The following is a 21,628-nucleotide window of genomic DNA, read 5'->3' as shown; positions in this document are numbered from 1 at the left end:
GTGCCCCTTACCTTTGATGGCCTTTGTTTTACTTGATGACAGGCACAAATAAATAAGTGTATGTAAAGCACTGATATGTGACAACTGTTAATATCTTATCTACTCACTGTCATCTTGTGTATAATAACAACATGTCACTGAGATATTTTAATTATATCTCTTTGAAAGTTTACATGAATAATAATGCGTAGACTTTAGAGGGTAGAATGTTTCTAACTCGAAGTATGGGGTGCTTGGGTGGCTTAATCTACTGCACATGCAACTCTTGATTTCGGCTCAGGTCATGATCTCAGGGTCTTGGGATGGAGCCCTGCATCGGGCTCCACACTGCACATGGGTCGTACATAAATTTCTCTCTTTTGCTTTCCCGCCCTCCTATGGTTACCCCCACAATCCCATGCATGCATGCACATACGGTTGTGTGCTCTCTTTCTAAAAAATAAATTGAAAGTATGATGTCGTATTCAGGAGCAGGAACAGGAGCCTCCTTTAGCATGGAGAGGAATAGATAATAAGATTTTGATCCTGACCTGTGGGAATAAGACTAAAATTTCAGGGCCTAAATTCAGGGTCAGACACTGATATTCAAAAGATTTTTCATTCTGATTCTTTCTAACTTATGAACCTTAGAAAATTTTAACTCTGAACTCTTTAAGGAAACAGGGTTCAGAGGTCATTTGTTGGTATATGAGCATCTGCAAAAAACCTGTTTCAAAATCTCAGCATTGGCATGCACTCACACGTCATAGCCTTGGCCTTTTGCTGTAGACTCTCAGCACAGCACACAAGGACGTGCCTTTGTTACCAAGGAAATGACTTTCTCAGTGCAAAGAAATATTGAGGACACTTCTCAGTAAGCAATACAGAACAAGGCTATTGTTTCTTAGACCTGCTATTCTGTGTAACATGAAGCTCTGTGTCCTGTCCCTGTCCACCTGGCCCATTGCTGCTACGGTGGCAACGGCCAAGCCAGGCTTTCCCTGGTGAAGTCCACCCCATAGCTGACAGTCCTCCCTCTCTTCCTACTTGCTTGGGCAATTGTGGCATGTGTTTGAAATGAGCAATGAAGAAATGTCTTCGGCAATTTTGAATCTGTCTCCGAGTGCTACAGAAACTTCAAACACAGATGTGGACGGGGTCACTGAGGCCAGGACTCTAGATGTCATTACTTTGTGGTTAGATCAGCTGCTTCTGCAGGCCAGGTTTGGGACCACTGGGTGACTATATGGCAAAAATGACAGTAGGGACACTCAGAGCCAACAGTGCACGCCCCCATGAGCTGGGAACCAGCTTTGCCTCACATGTGAGTTCTTCCTCTTTTAATTGTCCTTTTAGTTGAAATTAATTAATAAATTAATTATTTATTTGGAATCAGAACTTCCTAACAGTTGCCCAACTGGCATGGCTGAAGCTCCTTGCCCCAGATCAACCCTGAAGAAACTACAGAAGCAAGAAAGAAACATAGATTTTAAAAATTATGAACAAACTACCCACCTCCATTGTGCTTCTCCATAAAGGGGTTGCAAATGGGAATGGGGCAATGGTTCTAGTGCTTGGGTGCATGCCTCCTTTTCCTTAAACTCTATTCCTGATATGCAGTGTCAGAGGATAGCTGATTCCCCCTTTCAGTATGAGCTCAAAGGACAGAAAGTACCCCAATTTGAACAATACATACTATGCAAGCAAAAATACTAAAATGAATAGAAGGAAGATATAAAATGAGCTTAATATAAATATCCTGAAGAAAACGACAATATATTAGTAATTTGAAACAAGCATAGGAGATCATGAAAAGAACTAAATAGAAATGTTAAGTATTAAAATAGCTGAAATAACACAATATATAAGGTACATAGTAGGATAAATAGAGTTGAAGAATGAATTAGATAAGGTTAAGGGAACTTTCCTAGAAGGGAGCAAGAAAGGGTAAAGAGACAATAGCATAAAAACAAAGCTAAGACATTAGGAAGAAAGAAGTAAAGATGTTAACATCCAGACCACAGGAGTTCCAGAGAAAAGAGAAAACTAAAAACCAAATACAGGAAATATTTGGGGAAATCATGGAGGTGGTACATTTCCCAGAATTAAAGAACTTTAAAGGTGTCAGATGAACTAGACTTGTGGTGTACCACACAGAGAGATAAAGAAAAACCCACACCCAGACAAATTGTAGAGCAATTAAAAGTTTTATAAACAAAAGAAAAGTTTTATAAGCAAAAGAAAAGTCTCAAAGCTGCTAGTAAAAATGCTACCCTCTTGTAAAGGAGCAAGAGTCAGATGGCAGCCGACTTCTCACAGCAGTACTGGAGGTAGTCAAGAAATGGAGCAGCCCTCTTCCAACTTAGACTCTTGTATTCCAGCCACATTCAAATGGGAGGGGATTCTCCAAAAGAAGGAGGAGGTTCAAATCCTGGAGGAAGAGAGTGAATGACAAACGTGCACTTTGATAGCTTTGGCAAGTTTCTTTAGCTTTCTGAGCATTATTTCTCTAGGAAAGACAATGGCCCTTTAAGTCATCCATCCAACCATCCATTCATCCATCCATCCACCCAGCCACCCATTTATCCAGCCAGCCAGCCAGCCAGCAGCAAACATTTATTAAGACCTATTCTAGTTATCTCTTATTTCATAATGAACTACCCCAAAGCTTAGTGACTGAATTAACCATTTTACTGTATCTCATGGTTTTATGAGCTGGGAATTTAGGCAGGGCTTAGTTGAGTAATTATTCTGCTCTATGTGGAGTCAACTGAGGTCCCCTGGGACAGGCAGATGGTGGCTGATCTGACCTGGATAGTTCAAAATGGCGCCTTGTATTTGTCTGATTTTTTGGCAGGTTCAGCTGGAAGGCCGGGCTCAGTTGGGCTCATCTCCCTCTCCAGTAGGGTAGCTGGATTTTGTATGTGAACGCTCATGGCTTGAAGATACCAAGTTCTCTTTATGACTAGGCTTGGAGCTGGCATAATGCTACTTCTACTCTACTCCATTGCTCCAAGCAGTCATAGGCCAACCCAGATTCTAAAGAAGGAGAAATAGATTGCACCTCTTGGTGGGAGATGTCAAAAAATTTGCAGCTACCTTTAATCCAACAATGGGCCAGGCAAATATAGGCCATACAAAAACAAGTAACACATGGCTCTCTCTTCGAGAAGCTCATAGTCACATAAGGGTCATATGGCAAATGAATAAATGAAAGCAGGAAATGAGATCAATGCCAAGATTCACTGTAAACTGCAAAACACCTCTACGATGAAGATTTGCTCTAAAACTAGAATATAACAAACTCCTCTGATGCTCTCAAATACCAGTTACCATTTTTTGACTGCTTTGCCAGGAATCAGGAACTTAGTGAAGAGCTTTCCTGGCTTAACCTTCCCCAGTCCTCAAACCAGTACTACGACTAATTTCTATATGATTCTCCTTGCTTAATTATACAACATCTTGGGATCTTGTCTTATCTCAGTACCCATTACTCTCCTGACAGTCAATGCCATTTACTGGGTGTTTCTAAAGATGCCCGAACAGGCCTCTGGCTACTTGGAAAGAGACTTTCTTTTTTTTGTTTGTTTGTTTTTTAAAGATTTTATTTATTTATTTGACAGAGAGAGATTACATGTAGGCAGAGAGGCAGGCAGAGAGAGAGAGGAGGAAGCAGGCTCCCTGCTGAGCAGAGAGCCCGATGTGGGACTCGATCCCAGAACTCTGGGATCATGACCTGAGCTGAAGGCAGCGGCTTAACCCACTGAGCCACCCAGGCGCCCCGGAAAGAGACTTTCAATTCACAGAGACCCATCCAGCTCATCCTTCAAGGCTCTGAGCCCTTTCTCTCACAATTTTTATTTTAATCTGCTGTCTTCTGAGCTGTGAGGCAACAAATTCTCGGGCTCCAGGGCTGACAGAGGTGACGACATATTTAAAGGTGCTTATGTTTTATAAGCAAAATTTATTAAGTTCCTACTGTGTATAAGAACTAGACAACCAAACACTTGGAGCAAATACATTTTCTGTCACAGAGACTGGCCACCCAGACAAGAATGTAAAACCGTACATTTATTTTTCCCAGTTGGCAAAGTGATATACATAGGTAAAAAGAGACAAAGTTAGAATGTAGAAAATTTGAAGAGTAAAAATAACAACAACAAAAAGAAACTAGTCATAATCTCACCATCCAAAAAACAGTACTGTTAGCATTTTAATTATTTCCTTCTGGGTTTTCATTTATTTGTTTTTTAGGTTGCTAACAAAAGTGAAATACTATTCTTTAGAACAGTTTTAGGGTCACAGAAACACTGAACCAATACTACATACTTCCCATGCATACAATTCGTCCTGTTATTAATATCCTGCATGAGGTGTACAGCTGTTATAATTGATGAACCAATATTGAAACACTATTATTAGCTGAACTGCCTTCTTCACATTAAGGTTTGTTTTTGTGTTATACAGTTCTGTGGGTTTTTACGCACAAGTTCATGCGTCCACCATTACCGTATCATAACGATCACCGTCATCATTTATCTTTCGTACTATCAGACGCCACTGTAAGATAGTTCCGCCTGTGCTTTTCTCTATGCTTTTCTGTTAGAGCCTGACACAAGCCTTCCTTTACGTTATGGCTCTTCTCTCTGTGTTAATAAGCTCTTGTAAACATTATAGACTACACCAGTCTCTGCTTCACCATTCCCCTCATGGTAGACATTCATTGCTGCTGGCAGTTTTTCACGTATCATAAGGTATTTTAAAATACCTTATGATATTTTAAAATCAGCTCATGGAGATAGCTTTCCAGGACTTAGATAACATTTAGGAGGAAAAAAAAATCAATTTAGAAAGAAATATGTTGTATGGCATCTCCCAGCACCTCCTAGACAAAAGACTTGTCAGAAGTCTTGAGGCTTGTGTCGCCTAGACTTCCAGTGTCCTTTTGCCCTGCACTGATGGGCCAATTGGGCCTTCTTAGGAGGGCTAGGAGAGAACAGCTAGGGTTTAGTGCCCTGCTTCCACAGGGAGGCCCTGGGCTCTGGCATTCACTCCCCTCTTCACTTTGTCTCTCTAGTGCTCCCCAGAGCCTTTTTCTTTTTTTTTTAATTTTTTAAAATTTTTTATTTTACTTTATTTATTTTTTAAAATTTATTTTACTATGTTCAGTTAGCCACTCTGTAGTACATCATTAGTTTTTGATGTAGTGTTCAATGATTCAGAGCCTTTTTATGTACACCTGGCACTATTTTTGTTTGCTCTTAAGACTGTTTGGCTCAATGGGGGAAGATAGCGCTGCTGTTAGATGTGAACTTGGGCCCCATAGGACGCTTTTGATGAACATGTCACCTGGGTTGGCCGGGCAGGTCAAACCGCCTCACAGAAACCTCCAAGTGTGTAACTACCCAGAATTTTTATCAGAGGGCAAAAGACTGCACAGATAATATCTCTTTACCATTTCTCCAAAAAGCACATGCAAGAATTAGTAAAATATTTGTTTAGCTGTGAAACCGATAACCATACGTTCACTGTTATCTGCAGAACCCTGGGGTCCACCAGCACCTTCTTACACACTGGTTCGCGTGACCTGATGACAGTTCAGCATGGAAGTCATTAATGCCACTTTAGAGTGAGAAGCTTTGGCCTCTGTGAAGTTCTGGGAGATGACGCTGCCGAAGGCTGCCCTTCCTGGCCGTCACACAGCTTCCCTGCTGGTATGTGGCAGAACAGGAAGCTGAAGGCAGGACGATGTTTTCCTCATCCACCCCAGTTGCCTAAGAATGGGGGAGGCCACCTTTCACACCCCGTCATCCCATCCCAAGACATGGGTGCCAGACCCAGCCTGTGGGCCCCCACAAGGCACAGAGAGCCTTGTTTGTTTTGGCCCTGGGAGTCTGGGTCTGTCCTCTGACCTCTGACCTAGAACTATTTGTTCCAGCCATTCTTGGTCTGTCATCCTGGCTCAAAACAAAATGAACGAAAGTTCTTTCTTCAGGCCCTGCTTGGGTAGTCCAGGGGTCATTGAAAATGACTGGTGTGGTCATGTGGCTGATGAGTCATTTTTGGCCTTGAAATAACAAGTAAAATATACTATAGTTCACTGCCTCGTACGGCACTAACATCTGGGAAGCAGTAAACATTGGGAACATAGTCTTTGGGCCAGACACATTTGGGCTTGAGTCCTACCTTTACACCTGATTTGGGTAAACTTAGGCCTCAAACTCTCTGAGTCTCAGTTTCCTCATGTGTAAAGCAGGCTAAGCCTAGTGCTTATCTCCTAGAGTAGTTGTGAGGATTACAGGAGAAAAGAAAAGGTGAAGTACTTATCCTACTGCCAGACATAAGGAAGCCCTCGCCGTACTATTGTTTGTATTATTCAGTCACCAGGAAAATCCAGAAGACTCAGTCTGTTGGGTCAATCCCTGGTGTTTCTAGAACTGTTGGTAGACACTGCTATCTTGCTAAACAGTGGCATTCTTCATGAAACACCTTTACTTTTGTCTTTCAGGCCTCCTGCTTCAACAAATATCCACGGCTTTAGGTCAGGAACTTCTGAGGGAAAGTCACCTCATAATTGTGACATATGTGAGTATATCTCTGACAAAGACCCACACGCACGGGTTTTCTGACACACAGCCTGTTGGAAGTGGCTGAGTTTTGACTTCAGATTTTTTCACACAGCTGGCTGGAGTTTACTTCCCCTTGGGGTGTGCCCTGGATCTCCTCCACAGTGATGGCCAGTACCACCTGGCTGAGGGACTGTGAGTCTTTGCCTCCATGCGGGTGAAGTCGCTTGAGAAGGGGGAAAACTCATTCGTTTGCTGTCAACAGGTGAGGTTATAAGTAATTCTGCTAGAGCAGAGCCGGGGTGAGAGGGTTTTATCCCCTGTACAGAGTAGTAGGAGATTCAGGGAGGTAATTTATGTGAGAGTAGCTGCCCACTATAGAGCTCCTCACAGATCCAGCACGGAGGATGACGATGATACACCTTCCCAACCTTTAAGAGATCACCTCTGGACCCACCCAAATGCACAACCACATCAAACCTTGACACACAGGCGTGTGCACACACACCACGCCCCATAATATAGTGCAGAAAGGATCGCGTGAGCCTCTGAGGGTGGGTTGGGATCAAGAGTGCGTCTTTCTGCTAGTGTTTTTGTTCTCCTTCCAGTCAGGTTCGGTCCTTGCCTCAAAGCAAACAGGGCACCCCTAGGGCCTCCGGGGAGTCCGAGGTCAGCTCGGCTGCGGCTCTTCCGGGCGGCGTCCAGCAGATGGCGCTGCACCCCGCGCGATCCCGGCCGGCCGGCCCCCGCTCCCGGGGAGGCAACCCAGTTACTGGGAAGTCGGGAAGTGGGTTTTCGTGCGCCCTGAGCTGCAGCCGTGGCGAACGCAAGTGATGACACACCGGCTTGACGAGGGCCTTTGTCAGAGGCACGGGGGATCTGGCGTCACCGCGTAGTGGAAAACAAAGTGCTTCTGCTTGCCTGGCCAGAGTTTGCTTTGCTCACCATTGGTTCTGGGGCATTTACAGGCAGAATGAGTTCATGGAATTTCAGGACCTCACCATGACTCAGGTTCACTTTCTGTAAACCAGACGGCATTGACCCTTTCCCCTCGCTTTGGACGCTTACTATTTGTGCTCGTGGAATATATTTGAGTATTTCATAAGCACAGCTATTTTTTCAAGGGGCACTTTCTTTTTTAAAACCAACTTGGGACAGATTTGTATTTTGAGATTTTTGTCACTCTTAGCTCCAAAAATAGGTCTGCCTTGTCTATTATTTGTGTGTTCAGAAGTATGCTGTTTAGAAATTCAAGTGAAAACTGTAAAAACATTATTCTGGCAGGAGGCCCAGGATGGGATTGTTCTTGGAGACGGTGAGTTGGTCAGAGCGGGAGCTGAAAATGTGGGTGAGGGGAAATGAACTGAGGGGAACCCGCCCAGAGTTTTGGTTTTGGGGGATTTTTGTTTTGTTTCTTTTTTGTTGTTGTTTGTTTGTTTTTGTTTTTTGCTGCACCTAGAAAAAAAATGTAGATGACTAGAGTTGATCTGTACTGAGGATTATGGCAGAATTTTGGTGTTGGGGAAGAGACACAAGATGGTGTTAGAATTAGAGAGAAAACAGACCTGGAAAGTTCTGAAGGGTTTGAGCCAGTGACCAGGGAGCCTGAATGATAGCCTGGATTTACAGCAGCAGAAGCACCTGAAGAGAATTAACTTGACTGGAATTGGGAGGGAGGAGACACGGGCTGGGGGGGGGGGGGCTTTTCACCTGCAGGAGGGGGATGGGAGCAGCTTCTGGCCTGGACATGAAGGTACACAGGGTAGGCAGGTAGCGTCTGAGCCACACAAAGGTGACTTTCTCACCTGACTCTCCCCAGTGTGTTGCTCTGACTCTTCTCCCACATTTAGAGGGAAATAGATGCCAGAGAAGATACCCACGTCCTCATTTCCAGTTTCAGCTAGCTGTTCCTCCGGGATTTTTCCGACCCGCGTCCAATCCCCTTTCCCACCTTGTTGTGTAATCTCAAATCTCATTGTTCCCTCAAAGTTCTCCTACAGAAATCTCTATGCCTCGTTAATTTTGTGTGTGTGTGTGTGTGTGTGTGCTTTTAATTGGGCTTTGTGTCTGGCTTTTGATGTTTGGTTCTTGAAGGTTTTTACTGATAAAAATGATCTTTGGGGGCTGGAGAAGTTAGGAAATATATGGTTTCTCTTGACTGCCTTTTTCCTTCCAGAACTCACTGGTGGGGGATGGGGCGGGGGTCACCAGCTGTCCCAGGGTTTCTGGCTTTAGTGGAATTGGGTGGGGGTCCACAGGAGGGAGGAGCATGATGCAAGCACTGAGCACTTTCCAGGCACAGGGACAGGGACATTTCAGGTGAGTAAGCACACAAAAGCTTGAACACCTTGAAAACCAAGTTCAGCAGAGTTTAGCTTAGTCTAAATAAACTCACCCCATCCCTACCCCTTAGGGCACAGGGGAAGAATGATGCTTGTGTGTGTAATATATTCTCATGGATATATGCAATATTATGAGTAATTCTTGGCTTGTGTTGTAAATTCTCTCCTGTTCTTGCTCACTCAGAGAAATGTATGGAAATTGAAGAAAATGAAAGAATTCAGAATCTTTATTAGCGTGTGTATGTGTGTGCACGCATGCGCATGTGTTTTATGCGAGAGAGGAAACAAATGCAAAAGGAAACTTTGCTAAGAGATTATGATTGATCCTGAGTTATGAGGGTAGTAGATATGAATAAAGCCAGAAAACAAGAGTTCTTCACTCAAAGAAACATGCTCGGGTCTGGCATTTTTAATATGTGACCTTTGTAGAATAAAATAGGTAAGGTGAATTCACATCACTTTGGAGATGGTGAAACTAAGACTCAGAGAGGGCTTGTGTGAATTTTTTAAGACCACGGGATATCACAGGTACAGTGAAGTACCCAGCTTCCAGTTCATGCCTTTAAACACCACTTCCCCTTTGTGAGGTGAGTGAGGAAGACCAGGTGCAAATCTGATATGTGCTCGTTCCATTTTCAGAGGGGCCGAGCTCAGGTGTCTCCCACCAATCAAGAGGGTTTGGCGAGACCATGGCTACGTTCCCTGATGCTCAGATGAGTGTTCTCTCAGTCCTATTACCCAAGGAAGCCACCATCTGTGAAACACGCAGGCCGAGAGGCTGGCGAGAATGTCGTTCGGTAGTCCCAGATTGACAGCTTTGGTTTTGTGTAATTGGGGAGGTGTGTGGCCCCATCGGCTGGGGTTTTATCACTCACCCCCTTTCCCTTCCTGAGAATTCTTTGTGTTGTGGAGATTTCCTGTCTGTATTTTTAGTGTCTGATTCTCTACGGTTGCTCAAGATTCGTGGCCATGTTCTACTGACTCACCAGAGGCCCAGACGCCCCTCATCCAACCGAGGGCTGCTGCGTGGAAAGCACTCGGTGTGGAAAGCCCAGGGCTTGTCCCGCAGCTTGCCTTAAGGGTTCCAGCTGATTTTTCACAACAGGGTTTGCCGATAGCTTCCCTTTCAGATTACAGTTTCGTTGGTTCACTTTCTTAATGCTGAATCAGAGAAAGGACATGTTCTGGGGGTAGAGCAAAAGGGAATGGGTGCAGTGAGTGGCCACACAGCCTTTTTTTCTGTGTCCCTGCTCCTCGCGGCTGCTTTTCTGCCAGCTGGACTTCCCAAAGCCCCGCGTCTGTGGGCAAGGCTGCGCGGGGAAGGAGCTGAGTCACAGCTTTGCTTCTCTATAATTACACGTTTTATCACCTCATCTGACATAGACGGGGTGTTGGTTGGAAATGAAATACACATTAGGAATAAGCTCTTTAGAAATAGAAGAAGAAAAAAAAAAGCGAAAAACCCGGCTTTCACAATGTGAAGGCTTTTCCTCAGTAGCTAAGGTCATGAAGAGACAGAACAGTCATTTCCCCCTTCTCACCCATACAGTCAGGAAAATGAAAACCTCAAAATAAACAACACTGTAAATTTCTCCTCAAACCCTCTTCCCGTCATTTTGTTTCATGTCCTCGGTGCGCACGTCCGGCTAACATACCATGCCAGGCGCTCCCCACCCCATCTTTTCTCCCATCTTTGCTGTTGTGTCTCTCAAGATCTTATTCAAAACCACCTTCAGTATGAAATCCGGTCTCCCTAGGAGACGTTATTCCGTGGTATGTTATTGTGCTTCCGAAACCTGAGGATGGCTCTCGGGTCATTCTCTGTGTTCATCACATCGCCAGCAGATTGGAAGTTCTTCCAGATGAGACGCAGTGCCTTCCGACGCCTTGTCTTCTCCTTGTGCTTCCTCCTTCCTTGGGATAGTCCACAGTATGAGTAGCATCCAGTCTCGAGCCTCTTTTCCAACTTAGCCTAACCAAGCTCCCCCACATGCCAAGCTAAGAACAAACTCCCTTCCCAAATGCATGTGTAAACGTCCCCCCACACACCCCAAATAGCCAGGACATGCAAACTAATGAAATTTCCAGTCCACCTCTACCCAGATACGACCTTGTTGATAGCATCTCCTTTTCGATGACGGATCTGGATGTTTCCATGGCTTGGTTACTGTTTGCCCCATGCTTCCTGGACAGGTTTCCAGGTAACCTTAATGTCTGTGCTTCTGGGGAAGGAGGAGTAGAAAATAATTCACCTCTTCAGTAAGTGGTTGTAAAAATATAACAGCATTTAAAAGCTTTTAAAGAGCAGCTCTCTCCTTCCGGTGGCTCAGGCCCTGTTAGTTTTGTGATAGGAGTCCCTATAATGCTTTGTGCTTGGCAATCTCTCAGTAGGACAGAAGGTAGATTTAAAGGTCAGGAGATTGATTTTTTGGTGGGGGAGGGCTTTGGGAGAGGAATCACTCAGGGAAGCAGTGTCAGTGAGGCTTACTTCTCCATCTGATCCTCATTCATGTGTGAGACTCAACAAGCTCCTTGTCCAACAAGTGAGGGTCCCAGACTACAGAGGGGAGCAGTTTATCCTAGAGGTCCCAGGGGGAGGGGGGACCTGGAAGTAAGAGGTAGGGACTGTCACTCCTTCTCCTCCTACTCACATTCCCATCAAAACTTGCAGGGTGAATGTCCCCAAATTGCATGTGTGTTTTGCTTTGATGTGGCCACAGTGTGGCCACCCAGGCTTACTCTGGGGCAGCTGAATCCCATGGTTCAGGCCTGACTGTCCAATTTTGGAAACTGGGAGGCGTTTCCCCGTCTGCCAGGCCTTGGAGTTTACCTTCCCTAGAGCATGGAGTAAGAAACTCGTGTTTATAAAATCCCAAGCCCCATGATTTCGCCCTGCCAGGGCTGGAGAAGTAGTAGGCACATAATGTCAGTCAGACCCTGCAACTGCTGTCCTTTCGTTCCTGCCCAGCACAAAGTTACTGGGGGAAAAGTAGGGATACGTGGGGTGTGGGACGTATTGGTTGTTTGAGCCCTGAAAATATAATTTAAAAATTGTCACCACCAATTAAGTCATGGGATCTTCTGCCTGTAATTTTCTTTTTTCTAAAACGATTTCTAAAAGCTATGTATAAATTAACTTTTAAAACCTACACTGTATTTTAAGTGCTCTGGGTAATGGTCCCCCCCCCGCAAGAATTCTTGTTGTGAGTCCTCTAAAAACATACACTATCCATGTATATATATACATGTATATATACTTTTAATAAGTTTTTAAAAATCAAGTCTCAGTATTTGGCAGTATCTAACAGTTGCTAAATCAACTCCAGATCTTCTCTAGGTCATTTATTCTTTGGTTTCACCTTGAGCAGAAAACGATTTTTGCATGGCAGCCATGTGTCCATCTGTGTTGACTCTCACAGACATACTGATGATGGGCTTTTCCACCAACAATGTACAAAATGCTTCTCCTGGTTCAGAGAGAGCTTGGTTACACAGCACCTCCTAGGTCTTAAAATTAAAAATATCAACATCCATTTTATATAATGGGACCTAATTAAAATGTGCACGTAAGTCCTTTGTAAGACATGAAAGGCGGGGGTCGTGCAATATTCTGTCTGTGAAGACATAGCCATGTATATATTTTGGTGTCCATCAACTCCCTGAAAATGAAGATTCCAAGCCACCACCAAAATGTCATTTGGCTTTGAAGATGGAAAGTAGTGAGTTTCTACAATTTCCAGTTACTTGGGGGCATGCAGGGGTACAACTACAGGAGTGGAGAAGTTCCTATGAAGGCAGATTGAGGCTCACCACGTTCCACATTTCCAGTGGGACTGAATTCTCTGAGTCATGTCGACTCTGAGTGGAAGATTCGTGGAGGAGTGGGGCAGGTCAAAAACCTGTCTGTAGGACACTAGGAAGTAGAGGCTGATGATGACCCTAAGAGTCCCCATTCCTTCTTCTTAAGATTCCTTCTCCAACCTCTCTGCACATAATTCAAAATAGACTATTCAGAGTCACGTCATAATTGTAAATAATTCTCCCATGGCAATTACCAGGTTGATTAAAATACATTTTAATTTTTCCTTTGTCCTTGAATTGCTGCCACAGTAAGCCCGTGCTTCATCAGCCTCTTAGCTACCTTAGCACTCCAGCAAGGCTGGGGGGGGGGGTGTGGGGAAGGGCAGCTGTGGAGGTGATCATTTGAGAGAAGGACTGGAAGGTCATGTTCCTGTCGGGCCATGGGGCAAATGGAATAAAGACCCAGCCCCAGCAAGAACTCTAGAGCGGGTGGATTTCAAAGTGTGTAGAGCAGCCCCTTGTAGGTCTCAAGCACTCAGTACTTTGTAATTTGCACACATTCATTTTCTGGCTGGAAGGCTGGAGGCAAACAGACAGCTCATTAGGAAAATAACCGAAGAGCTAAATATAATGGAGGAAGTAGTCGGCAGCTCCCAGACAGAGGAGCATGGCTCACAGTCCTTCACGGAGATCAGAGGCCAAGCCAAACCAACCTGTCCGTCCCTCAAAGGTCAGCCATCTAGGGCTTTGTCAGACCAGGAAGGGAACAGAGTTTCAAAGGGCCTTTTGTGGAACACACACAGCTCTGGCCCCTGAGATTCAAATCAGAATCTGGAAACCTGTGTAGCAACCGCTCACGTGCACAATGTTTAGAGACCAGTGGGGCCCTCCATCCTCCTTTTTGTTTGTGTGTGTGTGTGTGTGTGTTTTCCTTTTTACAAGCATCAGGCTTTCCCTGTAGTTGGGTGAGAGATCATGAGAAACAAAATAACCCAAAGATGAAGTTATTTACTTATTTTTGAATAAAGCCCAAGAATGTTACATAATTTTTTTGGCTATTATTCAGAAAACTATATAAGAAATGTACTTAAAAACCATGGGAGATATTATTTGTATCACAGGTCCTGTTGTCTTGTGGATAATACAATGTACATATATTATGCTTCAATGTATATGAACAAAAACTAAACCTATGGGGGCACCTGGGTGGCTCAGTGGGTTAAAGCGTCTGCCTTCGGCTCAGGTCATGATCCCAAGGTCCTGGGATCGAGCCCCGCATCGGGCTCTCTGCTCAGCAGGGAGCCTGCTTCCCTTCCTCTCTCTCTGCTTGCCTCTCTGCCTACTTGTGATCTCTGTCTGTTGAATAAATAAATACAATCTTAAAAAAAACCAAAACTAAACCTATGAATAGATAAGCAGTAACCTTTTAAAAAATTGAAATATAACTTCAAGTAGATTCTCAATGGTTTTTGACCTCCAGTTTCTTTTGCTAAATCCTGTCCTCTCTATGTATTACCACTTTTGTCGTTGTTGTTTTACTTCAAATGGCCAACAATGCTTCCCTGTCCTTTTTGATCTTTGGCGAGTGTTATAAACATTAGGAAGTGCTGATGTTTACTGTTTTTCTCCTGAGTCTCATTTAGTTTTCGGCCAGTATACAGTTCTATGTTTTGTTTCGTTTTTCTCAAGCAGTACCCCCGAGGACTCTAGGCTTTTCAGATTTTGTGTTGTGTGGAGAAGTCCTGCCAAGAGTAGGGAGTAGAGAGCCTAGCCCCCTGGCCTGGCTTAAGCCTCACTTTCCAATATGGGGCCTGGGTCCTGTCCTTAATGTTTTCTGAGATACAGTTTTTGTAACTCTTGGCTGGGTTCGAAGGACCTTGAACTGAATAATGACTAGACAAACCCCACTCACATGTAAGTTATGTGCTATTATTAGTTAAGTTTCTGTTTTATTCCAAGACAAAGGGCCTCTGGCAGTCATTCATTCCATATACAGTTTTCCTTTTATTCCTATCATCCATTCTACGTGCTTTCCCTTCTATTTCTGTCCCTGGCCCCCTTCAAATTTTATAAGTTTAAAATGATGTCATCATTATTTGAGCCATGCCTCTGAGTCAGCCACGGAGAATATGAATCAACTGAAATTAAGGGAGGGGTCATCTCAAGTCCGGCAGGACCTGACACCATGGAGTCAGCTTCTCTTGAAGACGAAGAATCATCTTCCGTTGTAAAGGTCTAATTGAAACCCTGAGTCAAAGGAATGAGCTAGAACTTCTAGGGCGAACAACCAGGGATCTCAGTAGGCAATAAAGGAAGAGTCAGAGGAACTTACAAATAGCCGCAGAGGGCAGTTTTGAACCTGCAGGCCTCGTAACCTATAATCATTCTTGAAGACCGGGATATCATCATCTCAGCAAGCTGGACAAAGAAGGCCAACCAGCGAATCCAGCCTATGGTTATGCAATGGCTTGCTCTGCAGTTCTGAACGCTTGCTGACAGCGGGTTCTCTTTCTCTCCGCCCTTTCATTGAAGTTTCTTGACCCAGGAGGGTTGAACACTTGTTAGAAGCCCATGCCTAAATCCCATTTCTCGAGCATTAGTCATTATCATTTGCCGTGCTCCCACTGGGATGATGTATATATAAATCGGCAACTCAAGTTCATCTGTGAAACCCTAGCGCAGGGAGTCGCGTTCTTTGATTTTGAGCCACGGCCCTGTTTGGAAGTCTGGTGGAGCCTGTGAACCACTTCTTTTTTTTTTTTTTTTAAAGATTTTATTTATTTATTTGACAGAGAGAGATCACAAGTAGGCAGAGAGGCAGGCAGAGAGAGAGAGAGAGGAGGAAACAGGCTCCTTGCTGAGCAGAGAGCCCGATGTGGGACTCGATCCCAGGACCCTGAGATCATGACCTGAGCCGAAGGCAGCGGCTTAACCCACTGAGCCAGTGATGTTCTTGCAAGGACCAAAAAAAAAAAAAAACAAAAACAAAAAAAAAAACAAAAAAAACATAGGATACTAAGGGAACCAATTATGTTGACGAAAATTTTAAAAACAGATGTGGTATAGTAATATAGGTGTTTCTTTATTAACACATTAAATAAGATCTGGTGGGTTTAGTAAGTGTTACACCTTGAAAGTAGGGATGAACATTAATGATATTTCAAGGTACTGGCAACAACTAATGGTGACAAAGTCATAGGAAACCATTATAGTTTGTTGCCTATCTTCATAATTAAAAGAAAAGCAAAATTTCAGGTTTGGAAAATTAGTGGGTTTTTCCCTCCAAATGTATATACCGGTGAAATTCTATCTAAGAGCCCTCTGGGTGTTTGTGGGCCCAAGGGTAAGCACCCCTTGCCAGAGTGGCTTCTTTGGTTCAAAGGACAGCCATGTGAACTAAGAGCAGCATTACTTATGTCTTCTCAATGTATCTACTTAATGAAACTCAACTTACCCAGTTCATTCCCAAATGCCATACTTCTGTTTAATGGCAAGAAATGAAGGTACAATTCATTTGGGAACTAGAGTCGATATATACTTGTTTTGCTACGGTGATCAGATATCCCTACAACAGGGAGCCTACAACAGGGTACTTGACAAAACAAAGTGTTAGGGTCATCTTGATGTTATTTGAGTGTTTCCAGACCCCATAGGAAAGCTAAGGAGATTAGTACAAAGGTGGGCTAACAGCCAGACGAAGGTGAGTGAAAGCCCACATTAAGATGAGACATGAAAGTGAGAGGTAGAAGAGGTATGAAATGTCTGAGCTCAGGCATTGAGATAAGCCTGGGCTGGGCATTCTCCTAGAACTCTAGCCCCCAAGCCTGGGCAGTCACAGGCATTTTTACCAGTTTCACAGCAAAACACATACATAGTCACTTCCCCAGCATGAATGGAAATACCATATAATGGAAGTAAACACAAAACCTACCATTTCTTGGTTTGGGAGAATTGGGGTTTTTTTTGGCAGGGAAGGGAGAGGTGGCTAAAAGGAGGCAGAGATGTACTGATATCCACAATTTAGCAACATCAATATAGAGTGTGTGCTCAAGGAAGCAAAAGAATGTAATAGATCCTAGAAATAACGTGCTCTGTTTCATCTTTTCAGTGACATAGTTTTCCATTTCATCATTTTTGTTTCGGGAGATGTTACTACCATGCTTTCTTTTAACGTGAATGATTGTTACAGATTATGTTAGCGTCAACCAGATTTTATATACGCACATAAATATGTACCTGTATTTACACATGCATGCATGTATGTAGGTAGGTATAGTTTTTATTAGCAGATACCTGGAAAACATCACTCTTGGAAAATAAAGGACATCATCCCAAAGGGATGATACCTGCGTGCTCATGTTTCCTTGTTTCCTGAGTCACATACATAGTATTTCCAGACACATGTCTGAGAGCATGACACGTGCTTTGATAATGGCTGAGTCAAAACTAGATGAGGCAACTGCTATGAATAGAAAAAGGGAATTCAAATTGTGTGGAAGCCTTAGGAAGTGTGGAAATGAGCTCATACCCAGGGAACAACAAATGGTGAAAATAACTGCTTTTCTAAGATGGGGACCGCTGTGTGGTCTAGCCAGTGGCCAACACTCAGGGTGATGGGGGGCCTGCCAGTGTCTCTGGGAAATGGACTTGGTTGGCCGCTGCTGCAGGCAGAGATCTGGGAGCAGCTGGTGGTCCTCACGAGCAGTGGGAGCTCTGAGGACGCAAGGAGGCGGCTTTCCAGGTTGGCCTCGCTGTCGTGTGTGTGTCTCGCCCCACCCCACGTCGTCTGTGGCGGTCTGAGGATGCCGCGTGGCATTCTCAGAATCTGTCTTCATTGCTGGGTTTCCGAGAAGTGCTGTCGTCTCACTCTGGTCCCAGCGTGCTGGTCACTGGATTTCGTGGGAACTCTCGGGCCGTGTTGATATCACCCTCTGCGCGAGGTGTGGTGACACCGGCCCGTGGCATCCTCTCACTTACCATGCTCTGTCACGGAGGGCTCATGGTTAAACGTCCAGCCAGGGTTCTGTCCAGGGATGTAACTTCGAAGTTTAACCACGGCAAGTAGACCGACATGAAGTTTCCCTCGAACTCCTTTTTACAGCGTTTTAAACGGAATTGAGAAACACGCAGGGCCCTTCGCTCTCATGAAAAATCTGTTCCCTGCTTTTCTTTATAGAAGCCACTTCCTTCCCAGAACATTTCAAAACCCATTGCACACGGCATTCTGGGAGCTGGGGGAGGATTAAGAATGACCTTTAGCTAAGGAAAGAGGCAGCACAACCAGAGGAGATTCTGACCTATTTTCTTTTTGTGTGTATAGTGTTGCATATCCACGGAAAACATTGGCAAGATCCCAAGCCAGCCTCAAGCAGACTAAATATTCTCCGAGAAATAGCCTTCAATCAATAGAGAAATTGTCTAAATGCGCAGCAGGGTAAAACCCAGTTCAGGTCTGTTAAAGGTTTCTCCCATTCAAAGTGGGGCTGGGATGTCATTTTAAAGGCCGGAACCTAAGATAAGGTCGACAGTAATACTATTTCCTTACACTGGCTATTACTTAACAGTTTGTGGAACACTTTCATGATTCTCTCTTTGGATTTTTCAGAGAGAGAGAGAGAGTTAATAGAGCAATGATTATAGTTAAGAATTATGCAATTATATAGCAGATAGAATTAACAAGGGGTAAGAACACTCATCTTAAAACACACACACACACACACACACTTTCCAGGACAACTGCCTGGCTCAATCAGTTAAGTGTCTGCATTTGGCCCAGGTCATGATCCCAGGGTCCTGGGATCGGGCCCTGCATTGGGCTCCCTGCCTACTTCGCCCTTTGCCTGCTACTCACCCTGCTTGTGCGCTCTCTCTCTCTCTCTGACAAATAAATAAAATCTTTAAAAACAAAAACAAAAAACTTTCCTGTGTGTTAAATAGTTAATATAAGAGCTATGGCAATTAAGGGATGAAACATGAACAGAGTTAATTCGGCAAGAAAATAAATGTTTTTGAAACACCTACAGTGAGCCTGGCTCTGTGCAGGGATTGTGACATGCGTTATTCTTCTCAGTCCTTACAACAGATTGGAGGTATTGGGCATTTTACCGAAGCAAAACGGACAGAGGAGTGGTTTCACTGAGTCAGTCCAGTAATTGTACGATCCGAGAGGTGAACCCACCTCCGTATGACTCCCAAGCCTAGTGTCTTGCCGTCATGCTACCCTCCCTCAAGTTACTTAGCATGAATGTTGCTCATCATTTCTTCTTTCCTTTTGATTTGCATCATCACTTCAGTTGGATGTGATCACACCCTCCATAGCTCTTTCCATCCTCACGATCACGTCCTAATAGTAGAGATGATTCACTGACCTCATTCAATGCATCTTACTATGGTTACTTCGAGATCCTCATCTCATGTTATACCATAGTATTCCTTGAAAGTAGGTCTTGAGTCTTACTCATTTTTATATCTTAAGCAGCATCTTACATACTGTTCTGCATCTAATATTTACTCACTAAATTTTTAAGTTAGTAGTGTAAATGATTCGTGCCAACTTCATAATTCTACTACCGATGATTTGTGCTGAGGGAGTGGAGCTTTCAATAGTATAATAAATGTTTAGCAAGTGATTTTGAATGAAACTAAGAGAAGCAAAATGCTTATAAGCCAGGGATTAAAGTTCTGGTGTAAAGTTCTGTTGTCTTTATCCTGTCCATGAAACTTACAACATGAAGTTTAAAATGGATGAAGGTTTTTTTTTTTTTTTTTTAAGATTTTATTGATTTATTTGATAGAGATCACAGCAGGCAGAGAGAGAGAGAGAGAGAAGGAAACAGGCTCTCAGCAGGGAGCCTGATGTGGGGCTCGATCCCAGGCCCCTGAGATCATGACCTGAGATGAAGGCCGAGTTTTTAACCCATAGAGCCACCCAGGCATCCTCAAAATGGATGAAGTTTTGATAGGAAAAGTCCATCTGCATCAAAACTAGGAAGTAGCTAAAATCTCGAAGTACGTTATCCTACAAATGGTGAATCTGAACTGAGTCAAGGGTGGCTAGAAGGAGCTGAAACCCGCCTCTTGGGTTCCAATGAGGATTCTGAGTTTTCGTAAAGTGTTACAAGGGTCCAGGTGATGCTCTTTTACTTAGAGCAAGGGCTGAGGGAGTTTGTTCCACACTGCCGAGAAGAGCAGGTGGTCAGACTGATGGAAGGACGTTACTGGGCAAGATATGTTTATTTCCCAAAGTAGAATTCCTCTTTAGGAGGTGAGGCAGGGAGGGGGAGAGGGTGGAAGTGGCAGTCGGCTTAGTGGTGGTCGACTGAGACAAATAAGCAGCTCCAGGTAAACATAAATCAGCCAAATAAAAAATTAGAGAGCTAGGGGTCTCCCCCATGATGCTTACATTTTGTTAGGGCCATACGCTCACTCGAGAGGTCAGAGAATATGGCAAATATGGTTAAAAGCTACTGAAGCCCAATAAAAACCCAGTTTGAAGCCTGTCACTGTTCCATCTTACCCCTCGACTCCTCTCCATAATTCAGACAAAGAGCAAGCCAGGAGAGAACCACGTTTTCTGCAGAGCAGGGTCTATGTTTTTAAGTAGATGTAGGTCATTAACGTCAAAAGCAAATAAAAATCACAAACAAAAATGAGGAGAGAAACTCAAAAACCTAAAGGCAAATGAAGAATAATACTGTTAAGCAGAATTATCCTAGCAAACCAGGGAATTTCAGACGTGTATTTGTCCGCACTCCCAATTTTAAAAATACAGAAGGTCTTTGTGAAATAATCCTGAAGTGAAATATTAGATCAAAGAAGAAGAGGCAAAAGAAGACAAAGTGAGCTAAGAGTGATGAATGAAATTGAAGATAATACAGCTATCCTAGAAATGGAAGATCACATTAGAACAGATGTTGCTGAAAGCCTATTCAGTGATGCAGAGGTCAGGCTGAAAAGAATAAAATAGCATTTATTGGCGGGGACAATCTCCAAATAAATAAAAACTAAGATGACAGTCAGTCAGACAACAGTCAGTCAGCATATGGGATGACAGTATTCCTGAAGTATATAACAGAACAAATGACCCAGAAAATAAAAATATCAAAAATGAAAGAAAACTCCACGGGAATAAATATGATCTTTGTGTGCTTTGGAGGAGATCTGAAGGGGAAGAAACTTGTAACAGATTAACGCAAAGACACATGGTCAAGTTAGTTGAGCTTTAAGGAAAATATAAGAATCCCATGAGCACGTAGGCAGAAAAAGCATGTTTCCTACAAAGGAGAAAAGAACAGACTGACCTCAAATTTCCCACTGGAGATATTTAATGAGGAAAAAAAGTACACAACAAAATCTGGTTAACTATGAGATGAATCAAAATAAAGTCTCAGGAATGGGAAAGGCTTAGAGTCAAAGAATTAGAAGTAGTCTTAAATCATTTAATTATAGAACTGAACCAAATATACAAAATTATGGTTAAAGAACAGAATGTAACTACTGTAACTCCTCAACATCATAAAATTTTAATATGAATATAGAATAGTCCAAAATAGTCACTAGGGAAATTAGCTTTTTTCTTCTTTCCCCATTCATAGCATGGAGCCACAGCTACCATCAAAGGTCATTGAACTTAAAAAAAAAAAAAAAAGTTGTTGAACTTAAGACTTGATCACTTTTAGAAACCGATGAACAATAATATTGAAGTGTTTTGCATTTGTAAATGATTTCTGAACATCCTCTAAACAGTCTTTCTAGTTTACAGTTCTCTCATGCTTTAAGAGGATTTGGTGAGTAAGGCAAGGTGAGGTAGAGACCGTCAGCAAGGTTACTGACCAAAATGTCGCACCATTCAGTTTAAAAAGAGAATTTCTTCCTCCAGAGAATTCCTTCCTCCTGGGTGTCTCAATGGGTTAAGTGCCCAACTCTTGGTTTCAACTCCGG

General features: G+C 43.4%; 1 long non-coding RNA gene across 1 annotated transcript; it reads left to right on the top strand.

Moving 5' to 3' along the window:
• Positions 1-5,396: 5,396 nt before the first annotated feature.
• Positions 5,397-18,445, top strand: LOC106003547. The gene is made up of 4 exons (XR_001176099.2): positions 5,397-5,693; positions 6,488-6,564; positions 6,661-6,810; positions 18,009-18,445. It is a non-coding gene; the product is annotated as an uncharacterized LOC106003547 (long non-coding RNA).
• Positions 18,446-21,628: the final 3,183 nt, after the last annotated feature.

Source organism: Mustela putorius, unplaced genomic scaffold, assembly GCF_011764305.1.
Source record: "Mustela putorius furo isolate JIRA1106 unplaced genomic scaffold, ASM1176430v1.1 tig00537350_pilon_pilon_pilon, whole genome shotgun sequence".
In the NCBI taxonomy this organism is placed as follows: domain Eukaryota; kingdom Metazoa; phylum Chordata; class Mammalia; order Carnivora; family Mustelidae; genus Mustela; species Mustela putorius.
The sequence above is the reverse complement of the archived record's forward strand: the minus strand, read 5'-3'. Positions and strand labels throughout refer to the sequence as shown.